The sequence below is a fragment of the Malania oleifera genome, chromosome 3 (assembly GCF_029873635.1).
Source record: "Malania oleifera isolate guangnan ecotype guangnan chromosome 3, ASM2987363v1, whole genome shotgun sequence".
Classification (NCBI taxonomy): Eukaryota; Viridiplantae; Streptophyta; class Magnoliopsida; order Santalales; family Ximeniaceae; genus Malania; species Malania oleifera.
In genome coordinates this window covers 104,527,295-104,542,189 of record NC_080419.1, presented here as the reverse complement: position 1 = coordinate 104,542,189, position 14,895 = coordinate 104,527,295, and positions in this window count along the sequence as shown.

Here is a 14,895-nt window from a genome sequence, read left to right as displayed (position 1 = left end):
TACCCTTTTTAGGTATAAAGCTCAGTATATAACCGGCACCTGTGTTCCACATTTCAGCAAAACAAAATGGAACTCCAGTTCCTATAATTCGCACATATTGTATAAAATATTCCCACATACCATTTCAATACATATGTCACACTAGGTTTGATCAAAAACTCTCTATATAGTATATAATACAATAAACATCATTTAAAGGAGAAATAAGGGATTCAAGCATCTCGTACATAAATAATAATGCAAATAAAGAAGTTTTGTAAAGTTTGGAGATCATATGCTAAAATCCTCATTTTTACCAAAACCGTAAAATCGCAAAAACCAACATTTTTACCTGGTGAAACTTAGCAAATAAGCAGTCAAATCATACATATAAGCATAAACTATCTTTTTAGCGGTTTAGTTTTTCAAAAATACTATTGTAAACAAATTCCCCTTACCTTAAACCCGAAACGAAACCACGTACGAAACGGTCCAAACCGACAACTCAAGATCCTCGAAACCTAAAAATCGCAGAATATAACTTCTCTGAAATCTAGACTACTATATAACTCACATCCTTACCTCGATACTTGGGTAAACCTAAAAATCTTCAAAACGACGATCTGATCCGCTATATTTGTAGAGTTTCCTCCTCTGATCCACGCAGGAACCTCCATTTTTAGAAACGGACGTTGAATGGCGAAGGATCGTAGAGAGAGAGAGAGAGAGAGAGGGAGAGAGAAAGAGAGAGAGAGAATCGCAAAAACCTTGGGGAGGTTTTTCTTCATCCATCTTGTTTGAAATTATTTTTCTTTCTTTTTCTTTTTTTTTTTCATTTCACCGAAAAAAACGGCCGAGATAAGCAAGCGAATCGCGAGACTAGAACTTGCCTCTGTTCTTGCTGAATTAGGATATGCTGAGAAGGATGCCAGCATACAAGATCAATCTCGTGGTGCTGCACAAGATAAAAATGCATAGAATCCTAATGGCCCAGGGAAGAGCAAAAATTCCAAAAATAAGAAAAAGAAGGATAATTCTTGGAAAGAGACTGGAACAATCAATAGAGCCCAGTGAGCAGTGCTCTGAGAGGCAAGGCCACTAGAGGATCCAACGAGGCAAAGGAAGATCTCAATCTGCATTGCGAGCCAAGATGAACTCGCAGGGGGTACGATTCCGATCCGACTCAACAGTAACTCCGGAATGGAGCAACAAGTCGGTCACCATAAAATCCGTAGTTCTCGGTGATTGCGACATATTTGAACGCGAGGGGCGAACCGGTGGTGACAGCCATGAGAGCTCCGTCGTAACTCCAAACGGCGATGACAGAAGGAAATGAAGACGAGGATGAGCTGAAGAGTGTCGCTGGAAATAAAAAATATCTTAGCAGAGCAGATGCGGAGATTGATCGCGGCGAGTCTCTTAAGGTGCTCCTTGAGAAGCCACTTGGAATCATACTCTCTGATCTTCTTCCACGCCATCTAAATTGCATCGAGATCAATCGACGGAAGGCTCCACAATGGCGATGGTCGAAGAAGAGATTTATAGAGCAAAGATCTTTGAGGAGGAGGAGGAGGAGGAGGAGTGATCTTAGACAGGGGACAGTTCAAACGAAGCGTCCGCGCAAGAAATGATCGCACCTCACTGGAAGAATAAGACTGCTACCGATCTCCGGTAAGAACGAGTCCATCAAAGGGGAGATCTCAGTAAGGGAGAATCAGAGGAGAGCGTGAGCGGGGAGAAGAATGCTCTGATACCATATTAAAATAAATAAAATTGTATTATTCTATACTTGATTACAAAACGTTATCTTTACGGTGGTATTTATACTACTATATGAAATGAAAAATACAACTGAAATAATAACTAAAAAATTAACAACTAAACTAACTAACAAATTAACAAAAAAATTAACAATTCTAATACAATTTTAATACATGAAAAAATAAATATGGAGTGCCAAAGGTAATTTTTTTTCATGTGCTTGTAGCCAAGGGTTGAAATCCTAAAATAATTCTCATTCACGACACAACAAAGATTTTGCAAAAGTTGTGGACATGCATATTATTGAAGCATGTTGTGGTGTTATTTTGTTTTGCTTTTCTTTAAATTTGATGCATGTGTGTATAACTATGGGGCATCTTTCACAATAATACATAAAGCTGGTTTCCAAATTCATTTCATTGTGTCCTAATTGATGGTCGAACTCTGAATTATCATGAGCATAGAACTTGTCACTATTAGGAGTTTTTTCCCGATTTATCTTTTTTAAAATATTTGTATATATTAAATAATATTATTTTTGGGAAAATAATTCCTGGAATGACTCGGACATAATCTCGCTACTTAGTCCAGCGAGATTTAAACAAATCTCCTTGGACCAAGTAGTGAGATTTAAAAAATTTTCACTCGACCAAGTAGTGAGATTTTCCATGTGTCAAGATCAAGATCAATTCACTTTTCAGGAAAATCTCGCTGGAACATCCAGCGAGATTTGCATGGCACATCACTCTGTTTGTGATTCCGGCAAAACAGTGACGTAAACCAGCAAAACGGATAGCGCCCCTTTCCATGCGTCGGCTGAGTGGCCGATGTTCTCGAAGCACTGCCATCTTCCTACCTTGAAAGCAACACGACCGTCAAAGTTGATGTTCTATTATTTTCGCTCTCTCTCTCTCTCTCTCTCTCTCTCTCTCTCTCTCGTTCATGATTCTGCTCTTGAATTGATAAACCCTAGCTCGTAAATTTTAATCTCGGTGTCGCAGAGGGTGTGGAGTCTCTTGATTGGGTGAATTTTGTTTTGGCTTTGAAATTGGTCAGAAATGTCATCTTTGAGCAAAGAATTTGTGTTTCTGATTCTAAAATTTCTGGAAGAGGAGAAATTCAAGGAGTCTGTGCACAAGTAAGCTTTGTTCATCTTATTATTGTTGTTTTTTCACTTTTTTGTTGTTAGATTTTTTGATTTTGATGTAATTTGATGAATTTGGCAGCAATGGTGTTGAGTTTAAATTGGAGCAAGAGTCGGGCTTCTTCTTCAACGTGAAGTACTTTGAGAAGAAAGCCATGGCTAGGGAGTGGGACGAAGTTGAGAAGTACCTCTTAAGTTTCACCAAAGTCGATGATAATCGTTACTTCATGAAGATTTTCTTTGAGATCAGGAAACAAAAATATCTTGAAGCTTTAGATATCTCTCTCTCTCTCTCTCTCTCTCTCTCTCTCTCTCTCTCTCTCTCTCTCTCTAGTTTATATGAATTTTTCTAAAATAATCTTTTGGTCACTCAGGAAGGACAGAGCAAAGGCTGTTGAGATACTGGTGAAGGATTTGAAAGTGTTTTCAACATTTAATGAAGAACTTTACAAAGAAATAACACTACTTCTAACTATGGAGAATTTCAGGTAATTTTAAAAATTGTGTCAAATCTATCGTATATGCCAGTTGAAATTCTCGTAAAAAGAGATTATCTGTGGCTATATATTTTTTTTACCTTTTGAAAAAGGAGAAAATAAATTTCATAAAAATGGAATTATGCATGGATATATGACTCTGTTTCCTTGGCTTAGGGAGAATGAGCAGTTATCCAAATATGGGGACACTAAATCAACTCAAAGCATAATGCTTGTGGAGCTTAAGAAAATGATTGAAGCAAATCCTTTTTTCTGAGATAAGCTTTCTTTTTCCACTTTGAAGAGGTCACGCATGTGAACTCTGATCAATCAAAGGTGAGTTTGATATGTTTGATATTTTTTTCTTTTTGTTCTCTGTTATTACAGGAAAAAATATTTAGTTACTAACTCACTATTATTAGTAGTTATTTTTAAATAATTAAAATTTTTTACATGTTTCACTATGGATAAAGCTGGCCTTGATGGAATCTCCCATTTGAACTCCCACCTTGGACATATTTAGATTTAATGGCAGGACAATGATCAATCTATCTTCATATGGGACTGAAAATTGAAAAGCGATTTCCATTGGAGATGGGATGATTATGATGCACAGGGCTTAACAGAAGCCAGGTACGCAATGAGTCCTCTATATCTTCAACACTTTTTTTTTCTTCTTTTAGTTTCTGCAACCCTCACTGTGGAATCTCTGTGAAAAATGATACCCCTCGGTGTCTAATTGGTTCATTAATGCTCGACTCTAGAAGCCAATGGTGGAAGAAATGTACTTGGAGGAAATTAAGTAACATGAACATAACCAATCGGATGATAAGACCAGCAAGAACGAACTCCAAGAGGACTCAACATCCAAATCCACTACCCAGCAGGAGAAGAATTAAGGAAATCAAAAACCTCAAGCTAACTTATTGCTAGGGAAGATGGCAGCCAACGCGTTAAAGAATAGCTCCATTTATTTTCCAGCTCTAAAATTTTCTAAGTTCGGAACTTTTTCAGGAAATTACAGCGAGACACAAGAGACGAGAGAGAGAGAGAGAGAGAGAGAGAGAGAGAGAGAGAGAGAGAGAGATGTCCCATGCAAATCTCGTGGGATGGTCCAGCGAGATTTGCCTGAAAAATGAACTGATCCTAATCCTGACATGTGGCAGATCTCGCTAGACTAAGTTTCAAGATTACGTCAGTCATTCCAGGAATTATTTTCCCAAGAAAGGTATTATTTAATATACTTTTTAAAAAAAAGATAAATCGGGAAAAGACTCCAACTATTAGGCTATGTTTGGATCAAGCTTACTTAGTTTGCATAATTAGTGCATGTAACGATGGGCATGCGAGGATTGCTGCCCTAGGTGTCCTAACCTAGCCGATCAATATATGGTCAGAGCCCTTTCTTGGAAAATCATTGACTTAATTGGTTTCTTTTAACCTATTTGATAAGCCAATACCTCCAAACCTATTCAATAAACCAAATTTTCCCACTTTATTTGTTACATTATTCCTTTGAAGAAATTAAAATTTACATAAATATAGCAAAAGAACTTTTATTAATTTAAATGATTTAAGAGCCATCTAGATTGTAGCAGATCCTGGACCATGACCTGCAAATAATTCCACCAACTTCCGGTCCACCTGAGCTTCAAAATCTCTGCACAAACCAAAGCTTTTTTAGTTCTCAGCTAGGAGAGGAAGTTCAAATTATTTCTAAAAATCCAAATCTCAAGAAAACAAAAAGAATCAAAGAGTATATACTCTTTAAGGAAGTTAAAAAACAAGTTCTTCCTAAACAAGTTTTCAGTGAAACTGTTAACAAAGCCAGTTCAAGAAGGGTTGGGCATCTTTAAGAAGAAGCCTAAGTTTGTAAGTAATGAAATCTATAATGGCTTCAAGGGAATGGAAATAGAAAGAAGAACACTAATCAAATTGGTGATACATCAATACAAGGAAGGTTATAGTGTAGCTGATTTTCTCGCTAAAGAAAGAGAAACGGGAAACAATGTAATCTATGAAGAACAACATCTTTTACCACATTATCTGAAAGGTATACTTCATATGGATTGGTTGGGTCTCACTTCCGTTCGTCGTTAGTTCAAATCTCAAGTTGTGTTTGGTGAATTTTGATTTGTTTAAGGTTTTTTTTTTTTTTGTGTTTTTATCTAGGCCTTTGTCTTAGTTAGCATTATTTAGATTTGTTGTCTTGATTTGGTTGGTTGTTGATGTTGTTTTTGGGAAGGTTTTATTTTATTTATCTATAATCTCCCTTTTTCTTATCTTGTAACCATGGTATTCCTCTGCTAAAAGTAAGGGCATATTAATAAATAAATAAATAAAAATGGCAAGCCAAAAAATCTCATCTATAATTTTAATGGTATAAAGATTCAGGATGCAAAAATAATAATCTGATCATGCAAACCCTAATTACGTGATTAGGATTATACCTATGAGATCTGTCTGGTTTGATCCCGAATCTGCAAGTACAAAAACGAGCTCTTGAAGATGACCAGGAATCTTCTACTGCATTCCTTGAACACGCCTTGCTCTTGAGAGAGTGGGCTCGTAAGTGGCTTCTAGGGTTTTCTTCTCTCACGAAAAATGTCTACCTCTGTGAGAGTTCGCTCATCTCACCCTAGCTGCTGAATAGAGCGCATGTACATAAGCTACTGCAGGGACCTTTGGGCAAATATGACTAGGGCTTCCTACGTAATTAAGAATTCCTAATCTAACCCGAAGTCATTCTTAATTAAGTTAACTTTAATTCATACCACTAAAGAATTATAATTACACTCCCTGTCATATTCGAAATTAAATTTCGAGCTCCTATTATTAAGTGCTTATTTATCTCCCCAAGTAAATATTGCAGATACCTGTCTATTAAATTAAATTACTAACAATTTAATTAATTGACATATTAATTCCCTAAGACCTTCCACTTAACTTATTTGATGTGTCAGATTCAAAATCTACCTGTAGGGTTTGACACAATCAAAACTTATAAGCTTCCTCAAGGGGTATCACCAATCCCGATACCGGGACGTGGATTCCATCAATAATTAATGTTCACCATACACATAATGTCATCACCCAACTCACTGAGTTTTTTGACCCATAAAGAATCTCACTCTTCTATGAATCAAAGTAATAAACACTATATGCATGTGTCCAATAATCATATCAAGATTAAGAGCATAAGCACTCATAATAACCATGAGGTATTAATTGTTTTATTTAGTCAGTATAAAAATAATTACCTCAAGATGATCATGTTCAATACACACAAAGTGTACTAGCACAAGGAGTTGGAAGTGTACCATTCCCAATAGTCAAGACAAACCTATTAAAACCTTGTGCTACAATCCTACCAATTGTGTGTCCAATTTCATTTAACAATAAACTTATATTCTATAAGAACTGATAATCTAATCTTCTGTGTATAAGTCGTACTCTACATACTAGATCACCTACTATACAGAATAAAAGACACACATGCATAATCATTAAATAAATAATGTCAGGAAAACATTGCTCACAAAGATTCTCATTAAAATGGAATAACTGAAGTTATTAATAAATACTAAAACCGATTACATAAAGCATGTCTTTCAGTATAAATCCCTAACAGATACATGTCCAAATATCTCAATAATAACTTTTTCTTAAGCAACTTTTGAATTGGCTTAAGATGGTTGAAGGATCAAACTTAGATCAACATATTAATGTCTTCAATCAAATTATTAGTGATTTAATGAGAGTTGATGTTAAGTATGATGAGTATCAAAAATCTTTGATGTTGTTAAACTCTTTGCCCCCAACTCATACCTATAAAAATCTTATGACCACTCTTACATGGAGAAAAGAAACTCTTGATCTTGAAGAGGTAACAAGTGTTTTATTGAATTGTCATCAAATATTGAAAATATGTGTTGAAGGAGAAATACTATGGTAAAGGGTAATAACGAGCGAGGAAAAGGAAAATCCAAACATGGATCAATTCAGAAATCCCACAATCAATCCAAAAAGAAGAAAGAAATCTAGTGTTATAAATGTGGTAAAAAAGGGCATGTGAAATCGGAGTGTCTGGATTGGAAGAAGGGAAATTCTAAGAAACATAAGGCTACTTCAAAATATGTGAATGCTATTCAAGAAGGAGGTTTAGCTTGTAGTGATGGTGATGTTCTATCAGTTTTAGCGGGGTTGGATAATCTAACAGACTTTTGAATACTTGACTCAGCATGTTTTTATCACATGACTCCAAACAAGGAGTGGTTCAGCACTTACAGGTTAGTGAATTTTGGATCAGTTCTTATGGGTAATGATGCTTCTTGCAAGATCATTGGCATAGGAGATGTAAAGATAAAAATGTTTGATGGTACTAGGAGAACGTTGTGTAATGTAAGACATATACTAGAGTTGAGGAAGAATTTGATATCACTCGGTACTTTGAATTGTAATGACTTTAATTACAAGTGCAAAGGTGGAGTTTTGACGGTATGGAAAGGTAATCTGACTGTAATGAAAAGGCAGAAACTGGATGGGAATATCTACACATTGCATGGAACTACCGTTGTAGACAGAGCTGTAGCCATAGATGTTGAATTAGATAAGACTATCTTGTGGTATATGTGCCTTGGGCATATAGGGGAACATGGCATGAGGGAACTACACAAGAGGAAACTTTTGAAGGGTTTGAAATCATGTCAGTTGAAATTTTGCAGGATTTGTGTTTTTGAAAAAAAAAACAAGGCAAAGTTCAGATCAGTTATACAGAAGACAAAGGATATTCTTGATTATGTGCATTTAGATATTTGAGGCCTAATTAAAGTTGCATCAAAGGGTGGACATGTGTATTATGTGAGTTTTATTGATGATTACTCACAGAAGGTCTAGGTTTACTTCATGTGTCACAAATCAGATACGTTTGTTAGGTTTAAGATTTGAAAGGCTGAAGTGGAAAACCTGACAGAGACGAGAATCAAATACTTAAGGTCGGATAATGGGATTGAGTACGCTCATTTTCGATTTATGGAATTTTGTGCGGAGCAGGGCATTAGGAGACACTTTACAGTTTGCCAAACACCTCAGCAAGATTGTGTAGCAGAACGGATGAACCTGACTCTTTCTGAAAGGGCTCGATGTCTCAGGCTGAACGCAGGACTATCAAAGAACTTCTAGGCCGAGCCAGTGATTATGGCTTGTTTTATGATAAATTGATCACCAAGGGCATCACTAGAGGGTAGAGTGTCAGAATAGGTTTGGATGGGAAATGTAGTAGACTACTCCAGATTGAAGGTATTCGGGTGTCCAACCTATGTTCACGTACCTAGTGAGGAGAGGTCTAAGGTTGACCCAAAGTCTCGTCGTTACATTTTTTTTTTTGGGGATATCCAGAGGATGTAAAGGGGTACAAGCTGTGGGACCTAGTGGCAAACAAGGTAGTGATCATTAGGGATGTAATCTTTGATGAGAAAACTATGGTGAAGCATACTCAAGAGTGTGACGAACAGAAACAGGAGCTAGAAAGCTGGGGCAGTAATGAACATGTTGTGCAGGTGGAGTTGGAAGTTCAAGGCAACGACAATGATCATGGTCCTATGGTTGCAGGGAGTTCTAGCTCAGGAAACTAGCAAGTCAACGATATTACTATATAGAGATCCAGACGCACAATCAGACCTCCACCAAGGTATGGATTTGAAGAGTTAGTATCTTATGCTTTCCTTACTAGTTGCAGCGATCCAACTATATTTCAAGAGGCAGTGAACGACCAGGAGAAAGATAGGTGGATGGATGTTGTTAGCTTTACCATGATCCCAAGAGGGGGGGTGAATTGGTATTTTTAAAATTTATCTCCTAGGTATTCCTCCTAACAGCAATATGTTCACAAGCCTAGGGTCAATCTAGTGCAAATAATGTAAATATACCAGAAATTGAATAAAGCAGTTTAGACAGTCATACAAGCACTAGAAAGCAGTAAAGAGAGGATGACACGAAGATATGTTATCAAGGTTCGGCTAACTGCCTACGTCCTCGCCTTGGCTAACCAGCACAAAGATTATCACAATAACTTGCTCACTTAAACGGGTGGAGCAGCACCTATACAAACCAGGTCAAATTACCAAAAGGCTAATCTCAACCTTTACGCTAATCCTTACCGGGTTGGATTACCGCCCCCTCAGGCCACGCCTGGAATCTCTCAGATATACAATCAAAGGTACAATACAAGAGTGCTTTCACGTAAAGCAAATTTGTACCACAAATGCGCACAAATACATACACCACAGATGATTTAAAATGTAAGCTCAATGTGGTCTAAGTAGTGCAACTCTCAAACAATTTTTCTATCAGTGTAGTACGCACGTGAGAGTGTCAAAAATAATCTGTGTATTTCAGAGTATTCAATCAAACATGTTCACACAGAGTATTAAATAAGCCTCAATAATATCACTCAATAGAATGTGTCAATCCCGTGAATATATATATGCTTGGACTGCAAGATATAAGTAATCTTTGTGTTTCAACAAATGATATAGATTTGAATGAATATTGCTACAAAGATTATTATAACACACACACAAATACCTTTTCACAAATATATCAATATGGAAACCACAAGATATTTGAGTATGTTTGAAAGTATTTTTGCAAGCCCCAAACAAATACGAACTTCCTAAGATATTGCAATGAGAATGCAATACTTGGGAATTCACCACAAGTCTTCTTAGGGTAGGCTTATTGGCAAAGCCTCCTAAGAAAACTTAGGTTATGCTCTCGAAGAAAAATCAATTCAAATATGCAATAAATGGGAAAGCAAACCTCTAAGTAGTAATACTCAATACACTTACAAATGATATGGATAGATGAAGAAGGTAAGCTTGAGTGGATTTTCAAAAGAGTATGAGCAGTGAGAGGCAAAGTAAAATATTTTTACTTGAAAGAAATTTTCTTAATCTTTTTGCTAATCGGTGCTTAATCCACCAAATGAAAGAATATATATAGACATACTGAAAATTTTGACTGTTGGGGACCTATTAGGGATTATTGGAAAAGTTTAATGACACTTAAAACAATTTAACCCTGTTTAAAATTATTAACCGCGGTAAAAAAATAGGAGCAATCAGAGAGGTCCGATCGACCAGAATTGGTTCGGTCGACCAGGACTCAAATGGCTCGGTCGACCAGAGGACTTTTGAACTGAAAGGCTCAGTCGACCGGAGAGGGCGATTCCCCAATTTTTTGAGTTTCAGTCGACCAGGGCATTTTGAACTGCCTGGTTCAGTCGACCAGACCGCTGGGAATTCTCCTCAGAACCATTCGGTCGACCAGGTAGTTGTAGTACAAAAGCTCTCAGTTGACCAGATGGTCAACTTTTGACCTATGAGGGTTTTGATCGACTAGGGCCTTTTGAACTACCAGTTTCGGTCGACCAAGTGGTCAATCTTTGACCTAGGGGATCTTCGGTCGACCAGGGCCTTTTGAACTACCTTTTCTGGTAGACCAGGTGGTCAAATTTTGACCTAGAATGTCTCGATCGACCAGGCCAAAATGAACTGGCTTGGCTGGTCGACCAAAAGTACACCGTGTGTGCATTTCGGTCCCGTATTGAGGCAAACAAGCCCTATTCAAGTGCCTAACACATATATGTGAAAGTGTGAGTGTCCTAGGAGCACTTGGAGTCCTATTTGAAGATACCAAAAAAGTCCAGTGTCGGTCAACCGAAGGGTACACCCTAAGGTCTTTCTATGGTCATTTTCTCATTCATGGTTTGTTTGAGCTTACAAAATAAATCATGCATGTGATGTGTGTGCTTATTACAAACCGATTACCCTAATTACTATTACAGACGAATTTCACTAAAATTATTACAATTAAGAGCATGAGTTTGTCTTTAGGCTTTGAGCTTTCATGTGCCATTGATGATATGCTAGTATGAACCTGCACATAAACTAGATATTTATTAAATACAATCATATTTGTCATTATCAAAACTATGGCGTGACCTATAAGGTCAATAGATGTGATGATTGAGGAAATGGAATCACTACATAAGAACCAAACTTGGGATTTGGTGGAGCTTCCATATGAGAAGAGATCGATAGGTTGCAAATGGGTATATAGGAAAAATGAGGAAATTTCACAAAAGGAATGAGAAAAATTCAACGCACAGTTGGTGGCAAAAGGATACTCACAGAAGAAGAGGATAGATTATGACGAGATCTTTTCTCCAATGGCCTGTCATACTTCTATTAGAATTGTGTTGGGGTTGATAGCCCATTATGATTTTCATTTGGAATAAATGGATGTGAAGACAACGTTTCGTCACGGTGACTTGGAGGAACAAATATACATGGTACAGCTGGAGGGATTCATTGAACTAGGAAAAGAAAATTTAGTTTGCAGATTGAAAAAATCTCTTTATGGGTTGAAACAGTCTCCAAGGCAATGGTATAAATGGTTTGATTCTTACATGATCAAGATTGGCTACAAAAGGTGTGAGTATAGCTGATGTGTATATGTAAACAAGCTTAAGGATGGTTCTCTTATTTTTCTTGTTATTGTACGTCGATGATATGTTGATAACTGCAAAAGATTTAACTGAGCTAAAACAGTTAAAGGACCTATTGTATAAGGAATTTGACATGAAGGATCTTGGCTCAGCCAAGAAAATACTTGGGATGGAGATTCGCCATGACAGAACTGCAGGGAGATTATGGCTATCTCAGGGCAGTTATATGCATAAGGTGTTGGAGAGGTTTAGCATGACTGATGCAAAATCAGTATTTACACCTTTAGCAAATCATTCTAAGTTGTCTACTGCAGGTTGCCCAAGTACGAATGAGGAAATCCGAGACATGTCAAAGGTCCTCTATGCTATTGTTGTAGGGAGTTTAATGTATGTCATGGTGTGTATGAGACCAAATTTGGTTCATGTTATAAGCACGGTAAGTAAGTTTCTCTTTAATTTAGGAAGGCAGCATTGGGAAGCCGTCAAATGGATACTCAGATACTCACGAGGTACATTGGGATATGGCTGGGTTGTCTTTCAGTTATGGGGTTTGTAGATGATGATTATACTGGAGATATGGATGATAGAAGGTCTATAATAGGATATGTATTTACCCTTATAGGAGGAACGGTATATTGGAGATCGATGGTACAGTCTCTGGTAGCATTATCCACGACTGTGGAGGAATATATGGCAGTTGCCAAAATTGCAAAGGAAACCTTATGGCTTACCAGTTTAGTTAGAGAGCTAGGGTTATTGTAAGATGGAGTGGTGCTGCATTGTGATAATCAGAGTGTCATTTACTTGGAAAATAATCAGATATACCATGCTAGAACCAAGCATATTGATGTGAGGTTCCACAGGGTTTGAGAGTTGATTACTTCGGGTGAACTTGTATTGGAGAAAGTTCACACTTCTGAAAATACAGAGGATATGTTGATGAAATCAGTTATTTCTGAAAATTTTAAGCATTGCTTGGACTTACTTCATGTCTCCAATTGATAGAAGGGAGACAAACTCAACCAATCATTTTTCAAATTCAAGGCGAAGCAGTTAAACATGTTTTCGGGTTCTCCTAAGGGGCATATAATCGCCAAGGTGGAGATTATTGTTTAAGGTGTGGCTCTTATACTTAGATTTTTATAAACAAAGGAAAGAAAAGGGGATGCACAGTAGGGACTCTTCGATGAGTGCCCTGTGCTCGTTGATGAGTAGATCCCGAGAGTAAAAAAATCTCAAAGATCCTGAGATACCAAGATCAGAAAATGGGCTTTTCGACGAATGTCTTGTTCTCATCTATGAGTGTCCTTCTATGGATCGTCAACGAATCCCCTATTCTCATTGGCGAGTATTTCTGGGCTGCGAACAGATTTTGGGATTTTGAATTTGAACGTCGGGGTGGTTGAGTAATTTGAGGGGAACCTCCGAGAGACTATTATATATGTCATTTTGGGCATGTATTAATAAGGAGAGTGATCATTTGAGAAGTGTATTGTGTATTTTGAGATTTCCTTAGTGAAAGTCTTGTGTCATTGCTTCCATGGATGTAGGCTTTGCCGAACCATGTAAATCTTGTCATTGTTCTTGTTGTTTATCATTTTTTGGTTGTGTTTCATTTACTTGTTGTATTTATTCCGCCGTGTTTCGTATTTATCCAATCCATATCACAACAGTAATCTACTTTAAACAAAAACTACCACATACTACACTGGTTTTGTATTAGGAAACTTGAACAAAATGAAGATAAAATACACTCAAAAACAACACCAAGATATACATGGTTCGACCAAATTCAACCTACGTCCATGGGAGAGATAGTTAGTATTTTCTAAAAAAAAAATACAGAGGAGGAGGAAATAAAATACCCACTCAAAACTCTCTCAACTCTCACAGCTCTCTCTACCTTCCCACTCTCTTCTCTCAACTCTATTTTCCTGAGGTGCTTACATTCACAACACACACACACACACACACCCCACACTGTAACGACCTGATTTTTCATGCAATTCTTTTTCACTTAAACATATATAGCAATTCTCTCTCTATTACCTGTTAAGAACATCTCAAGCCCCAAGGGAGCACTAAGGAAACTTTGTTCATATTACATTTCTAGACAGAAGTAAACATAAAACAATAGATTGTATTTACAATATCAAAAATCTAAAAAGTCCCAAAATATACATCTTAAAATACCCAGTGACATCAATCAAAAACCCTATGATCTACCCAAACAACCAACACCCACGAAACACTCACCCTTCCGAAAAGGGCAATGTAAGAACCTCTCTACCTGCGAGCCTGATCTGCTTGCCTAGCTGGATCACCTGAAAAATGTTAAGTCACTGGGATGAGACAATGCTCAGTAAGAAAAGATATGTTATCACTATTGTGTGGAAACTAAGTTACACATTAAATATACTGATATAATACTGAAACTGTAAAAACTGCTTTTGTAGTATACCGTACGGATTACGTTCATTATAGTTTAAAATGCAATTGTATATCTGAGTTTTCTAGTTACACATTATTCTAATATTATAATAAATCTGCTGCTGTACTGTAAAACTGTATATATAGAAATAACTGTGATAATACCTTGGGAACTGAATGTCACGATTTAACCCTTCATGACAGGGTTGTGTGGCCCATAGGTGGGACTTAACACTGGTTGGCCTACCAGGTAAGTCAATTTGAAACTCTACCAATCAACAATCCGGCCCACTGCAATCTCTCTGGGAACGATAACTAATCTTTTCCTCATCAAACTGGCCACCTCAACCCAGATCTCTGGGGAGACTACAATCTCTCCTGGCACGATAGATGGAATCCACACACTATCTGAGATATGTGGTTGCACTCTTATCTAAAATAGCAACGGTACCGTGCTCTGCTGTCTGAATCTAACTGAATATTTCCTTAGGGTCTGATACTATTTAGTACTGAAATTTATAATTATCTTACTATTTTTACCATGATTTTGAAATAACCATAACATTTTTAAACTGATCTGCATAATTTGAATATCT